Source organism: Staurois parvus, unplaced genomic scaffold, assembly GCF_062004578.1.
Source record: "Staurois parvus isolate SC_StPar_1 unplaced genomic scaffold, SC_StPar_1.0 ptg001458l, whole genome shotgun sequence".
Taxonomy (NCBI): Eukaryota; Metazoa; Chordata; class Amphibia; order Anura; family Ranidae; genus Staurois; species Staurois parvus.
Genome location: NW_028319254.1, coordinates 300,609 through 306,620, shown reverse-complemented (window position 1 = coordinate 306,620; position 6,012 = coordinate 300,609).

Here is a 6,012-nt window from a genome sequence, read left to right as displayed (position 1 = left end):
CCTGCTAGAGGATGATCATGGCAGTGCCCCAGTACTAAGGTTCGGACCTCCTCAGGTACCATGATTCGCCCTTCTTTCCAACGGAGACCCTCCTTAATCTGTAGAGATACCCCAGGTGGGCTTGGCATTCCTATGGATGCGGTTTGAAGCCTGGAGCGTAGCTCCGTCTGGAGGGCGAGGAAGTTTCCTGTGGACAGGATGGTGTCTGGTTGAGGAACTTCTTCTGGGTCTTCAAACATACATGAGAGAGTGTCTGGCTTTGTATTCTTGGACCCGGGCCTGTACATGATGTGGAACGTGAATCTGGCAAAGAAGAGTGCCCATATTGCTTGGCGTGGTCTCAGACGTTTGGCTGTCCTCAAGTATTCCAGATTCTTATGGTCAGTAAAAATCAAGATTGGATGTAGGGCCCCTTCCAGTAGATACCTCCACTCCTCCAGCGCTGTCTTGATAGCCAGAAGCTCCGGGTCACTAATATCATAATTTTTCTCTGCAGACGTCAACTTCCTAGAGAAAAATGCTACCGGGTGCATAATTTCCTTGGTACCCTTTCGTTGGGACAGGATGGCCCCAACTGCGTTCTCCGAAGCGTCCACTTCCAAAATGTACGGCTGGGAGGAGTAAGGATGGCTAAGGATAGGGGCAGTAGTAAACAGCTTCTTCAAAGTCTCAAATGCTGCTTGAGCCTCGGGTGTCCACCGAAAACGGGTTCCCTGTTTGGTGAGCTGTGTAATGGGAGACACGAGGCCTGAAAAGTTCTTAATGAACTTTCGGTAGAAATTGGCAAATCCTATAAAGCGTTGTACGCCCTTCTTGTCTGTGGGTACTGGCCATTCTAAGATTGCTGAGACCTTCTGGGGATCCATCGCAACCCCCGTGGTGGAGATGATCAACCCCAAAAATGCAATGCTGTGCTGCTCGAAGCTGCATTTGTCAGCTTTCGCATACAGCCCATGTTGGCGCAAACGTTCCAACACATTTCTGACATGACCCCTATGGTCTTCCAGAGAAGGGGAAAAGATCAAGATGCCATCCAAGTAAACTACCACAAAAATGTCCAGATAATCTCGGAATATGTCATTAATGAAATGCTGAAATGTGGTTGGGGCATTGCACAATCCGAAGGGCATGACAAGATATTTGAAGTGCCAGAATCTTGTGCTGAATGCAGTCTTCCACTCGTCCCCCTCCCTTATGCGCACCAAATTATATGCACCCCTTAAATCTAACTTGGTAAATATGGCTGCCGTCTTTAACCTTTGGAACAGTTCCGGGACCAGAGGAAGGGGGTAACGATTCTTAACTGTAATCTTGTTCAAGTCCCGGTAGTCGATACAGGGTCTGAGGGACTTATCTTTTTTTTTCGACAAAGAAGATTCCCGCCCCAGCCGGTGATGTGGAGGGGCAGATAAACCCCTTCTCAAAGTTCTCATCAATGTACTCCTTGAGTACCTCCAACTCTCGCTCTGATAGGGGGAAAATCCATCCGAACGGAATCTCGGATCCGGGTAGGAGGTCGATGGGAGAGTCATAGGCCCGATGTGGGGGGAGAAAGTCAGCACCCCGCTTACTAAAAATGTAGTAGTCATAGTAGGCTGGGGGAATGATCTGGATAAGCTCGGTGTCCCCATCGATACAGAAGAGCGACTGGGGAACCACAGAGGTTGGGGCGTGACAATGTTCCTGGCAATAAGATGACAGGAACTGGACAGACCCCGTCTTCCAATCAATTTGGGGATTGTGTGCCTGCAACCACGGGAGTCCCAGGATAACTGGGAACAGAGGGGATGCGATAGCATCCAAACGAAGGAGCTCCCGGTGATGGTTACCCACTGTGGTACGGATAGGTGGGGTCTCCCGGTCCACCAGCCCTGACTTAATACGTGACCCATCTGCCAAAAAGATATTAAGCCCGTGTTCCCTGGTCTGGAGAGGAATATTCTGTTGGGTGGCAAAATCTAGATCAATAAAGCAACTACAAGTCCCGGAATCGATAAATGCTGTTGCTGACACAGTTCTCCCTGGGAGTTGAAAAGACACGGGTATGGCTAAGTAATTGGCGTGATTACTACGTTTAGGGGAAACAGTAGAGAAAATGGAAGTGCACTTACCCAATTTCGCTGGGCAAGAACGCACCACATGACCAGCTCCCCCGCAGTATAGACAGAGGTTGTTCTCCCATCGTCTCTGGCGTTCCTCCACTGATAGTGATGGTCGTGCCCGCCCAAGTTGCCTAGGTATTGGTGTTCCCCCAGGATCCAAGTTCAAGCCGCTTCCTGGCAGGGTGGTTTGGACTGGAGTGCGGGCTAGTACCCCTGGGGGTCCTGGTTCTAGGCTTGACCTCTCTAACCTGCGTTCCCGCAGTCTGCGGTCGATCTGTATGGCCAGGGTGATGAGATCTTCCAGAGAGTCGGGCAGGCCCACCCTGGCTAACTCATCTTTAAGTGCTTCAGACAAGCCCATGCGGAACTGGTGGTGTAATGCGGCATCAATCCACCGGGTGTCCCCCATCCAGCGTCTGAATTCAGCTGCATATTCCTCCACTGCCCGGCGGCCCTGCCAGAGAGAATACAGGGCCGATTCTGCCCGCTGCGGATCGTCATAGAGGACTGCTATCGTGTTGAAAAGGTCGGTCACGGTCCCTAGGTGGGGGTCGTGGGTCTCCATCAGCCCTGGGGCTGATCCAGGAGTAAGGAAATGACAAAATCCACCTTCACTGCTTCAGAAGAAAAAGTCCGGGGCTGCTGGCTAAAGTACAGCTGGCAGGCATTCTGGAAGGCCCTGAATTTTGTTTGGTCCCCGCTGAAGCATTCCGGCAACGGTACGTTAGGTTCCGGTGGAGGCAACATGACTACTGCCTGGCTGGGAGGTTCTGAGGGTTCTCCGGCTGCAGTGGCGGGACCCGAGCATTGAGGTGGAGCCGCTGATGTGGCCAATGTCTGAATCCGGCCATCGAGGTGTGTGCAACCCTCCTGCAGCGATTGGACGGCTTGTGTTAGTGTCGCCAAGTGCCGACATATGTCTTCCAGTGGGGATGGTCCTCTTCCAGGCTCCATCATGGCCATATGGTTCTGTTATGAACCACCTAGCAGGGCCTCTAGCAGTCCACAGGACAGGATTCCCCAGGGCGCGGAGTCTAAGCCCCAGTCTGCTTGTTCACCAGGGCCCCTGATGGTGGGGATGGGCTTGGAGCAGACAAGGATCAGGTCGTGACCCCTGAGTACCCCCGTCCATGGTAGAGGACCCGCCAGAGGTATATGCAGGTAGAGAACCTGACGTGATGAGGTGGAAGACTGGATCCGAGCGGGATGGATGGATGGATGGCAGAGTAGTAAGCGTGGTCAACGGGCCGGGTCAGTAACGGTGGGATCAGCGTAGTACAAAGCGGCAGGCAGAAGAATAGTCAGGTCACTCGCAGGGGTCGGTAACAGGAGTTCAGATCAGGTATGGGGATATGCAGAAGAGAGGTCAGACTAGCCAGGGGATCAGAGCAGGAGAAGTCAGCAGAGGTCAGGTTCAGGCAGGGTCAGCAACAAATCCAGGAACACAGGAGAAAAGACCATACGGCAATGGATGTCAGTGCAGGGCAGGTTTAAATAGTGCACCCTGCCCTGCTATTGGTGCCGGGCGAGCGGCCACGATCGCGAGTGCGCATGCGCGGCCGCCGCCGTACAGGTCTCAGAGTCCGTCGGATAGTACGGATCGGTGCTCCGCGCATGCGCGGAGTGCTTTGCCGCTGCAATCCCTGACAGATGAGTGCGGAGTAGTGGCCATTGGTTGGGATGAGTACGGAGTAGTGGCCATTGGTTGGGAGGAGTACGGAGTATTGGCCACTGGTTGGGAGGAGTACGGAGTAGTGGCCATTGGTTGGGAGGAGTACGGAGTAGTGACCATTGGTTGGGATGAGTACGGAGTAGTGGCCATTGGTTGGGATGAGTACAGAGTAGTGACCATTGGTTGGGATGAGTACGGAGTAATGGCCATTGGTTGGGAGGAGTACGGAGTAGTGACCATTGGGTGGGATGAGTACGGAGTAGTGGCCATTGGTTGGGATGAATACGGAGTAGTGGTCATTGGTTGGGATGAGTACGGAGTAGTGGCCATTGGTTGGGATGAGTACGGAGTAGTGGCCATTGGTTGGGATGAGTACGGAGTAGTGGCCATTGGTTGGGATGAGTACGGAGTAGTGGCCATTGGTTGGGAGGAGTACGGAGTATTGGCCACTGGTTGGGAGGAGTACGGAGTAGTGGCCATTGGTTGGGAGGAGTACGGAGTAGTGACCATTGGTTGGGATGAGTACGGAGTAGTGGCCATTGGTTGGGATGAGTACAGAGTAGTGACCATTGGTTGGGATGAGTACGGAGTAATGGCCATTGGTTGGGAGGAGTACGGAGTAGTGACCATTGGGTGGGATGAGTACGGAGTAGTGGCCATTGGTTGGGATGAATACGGAGTATTGGCCATTGGTTGGGATGAGTACGGAGTAGTGGCCATTGGTTGGGATGAGTACGGAGTAGTGGCCATTGGTTGGGATGAGTACGGAGTAGTGGCCATTGGTTGGGATGAATACAGAGTAGCAGCCATTGGTTTTAGCAGTTTGTATATCATTAGTGAGGTTTAGTAGGGCGGTTTCAGTGGAGTGTAGAGAGCAAAAGCCAGACTGTGAAGGGTGAAGAAGGTTGTTGTTGTCAGTGAGGTGGGAGCTCAGGCAATTGTAGACTAAGCGTTCTAAGAGTTTAGAGGTAAATGGCAGCAGGGAGATGGGTCTTAAGTAGTTCAGGTTGGTGGGGTCTAGGGAGGGCTTGTTTAGTATGGGAGTGATGTGCAAATGCTTTAGAGGGGTGGGGAAGGCACCAGTAGAGAGGGAAAGATTGAAGATGTGAGTGAGGGAGCATAGGATGGAAGAAGAGGGTGACCGTAGTAGTTGTGAGGGGACAGGATCCAGGGGGCAGGTGGTGAGATGGGCTTCTGAGAAAACCTTAGTGACCTTTTCAGTAATAGCGAGGTCAGAAGAGGAAATTGTTGAGGGAGGTTTAGTATAAGGTATGCTAAGTGGGATGGATGTCTGTGCAGTGGAGATGTCCCTATGAATTGCATCATGATTTGCAAACTCATGAGCAGTGAGTGAGATACTGGGTGGAGGTGGAGGTGGAGAAAGTAGAGAGTTAAAAGTAGAGAAGAGACGATGAGGACTGGATAACAAGGTATTGATGAGAGTGACAAAGTCGTCTTGTTTGGCAGCATGGAGGGAGGAATTGTATGTGAAGAAAGCAGATTTATATTGGTTGAATGCATTTGGTTTTACGCCACAATCACTCCAGCACACGACTATGTCGTTTAAGATTTCTGGTGTGGTCAGTCTGTCATGGTTGTAACGGTCGGGCCTGATGCTTCGTGTTGTTAAGAGGACCAAGTGAGTCTAATGCGGATGAAAGTGAACTGTTATAGACAGCAGTGGCCAGGTCAGGGCAGGACAGGGGAGACATTTTGTCATAGAGTTGGTCAGTTGCAGAGTGAAAAGGAGCCGGGTTCAAGTTGTGAAGGTTTCTGCGGGTAATTGTTGGCTGCTTGGAGGGATAGGTGTTTGAAGACGAGGAGACTGTGAAGGTGATGAGATTGTGATTAGAGAGAGGAAAGGGGGTGTTTGTGAGGTTGTAGGGAGTGCAAAGATGGGAGAAAACAAGGTCTAATGTATTCCCATCAGAGTGAGTGGAGGACGGTATACATTGTACTAATGTAAAAGATGAGGTTACGTTGAAGAGTTGGGATGTAGCCGGGTTGTTGACATTAATAGGGATGGTAAAATCTCCAAGAATGATAGCGGGTAGTTCAGAGGAGAGAAAAGTAGGGTAGCCAGGTGGAGAAATCATCAAGAAAGCGGGACACGGGTCCAGGAGGCCGATAGATCACTGCAATCCTCAGAGAGATCGGAGAGAACAGCCGGATGCAGTGAGTCTGGGAAGAAGAGAAGGATAGAGAGGGAGGGTTAGGGAGGACTTGAAAGGTGCTCAG